This window comes from Propithecus coquereli, unplaced genomic scaffold, assembly GCF_000956105.1.
Source record: "Propithecus coquereli isolate 6110/MARCELLA unplaced genomic scaffold, Pcoq_1.0 Scaffold530, whole genome shotgun sequence".
NCBI classification, from domain to species: domain Eukaryota; kingdom Metazoa; phylum Chordata; class Mammalia; order Primates; family Indriidae; genus Propithecus; species Propithecus coquereli.
Genome location: NW_012151175.1, coordinates 711126 through 711632, shown reverse-complemented (window position 1 = coordinate 711632; position 507 = coordinate 711126).

Sequence of the window (507 nt, the reverse complement as noted above, 5' to 3'; positions counted from 1 at the left end):
TAGATTCTTGCTTCCATTGCTAGATTCTTGACTCCATTTTTCTCAATTCCTCTAAGAATGACGTTCCCTTTGTCCAAGACGGGTGTACAAGATAAGGCAGGCTAACTAACAGGTTTCAAGAATTTCAAAATTCTCACACCATGAGTTATTAATAAAATGTTTAAATTAATAATATGTCTATTAATGCATACAGGCAGTCCCTGGGTTACGAATGACTCAGATGACAGCGTTTCTTACTTATCAGTGGGCTCCCAAGGCTCCCCATAATTTATAACCCAATAATTAAATTCATAATTCGGGCCCGAATTTTTTCTGCCCATGTGAACAAACGGAGTAGGTGGCTGGTCCCATTGCTCACACGGTCGCTCACCCTCAGCGTCACTCTCGTCTGAACTTTAGTGGATTTTGTGAGCTGTGTTCACCCTGATGGCCACCCGCCAAAGCGAAAGTCTGCCGCACGTCCACGTGGGCCTGCGGCGGAGAGAAAGGTGATTACGGTGGACACGA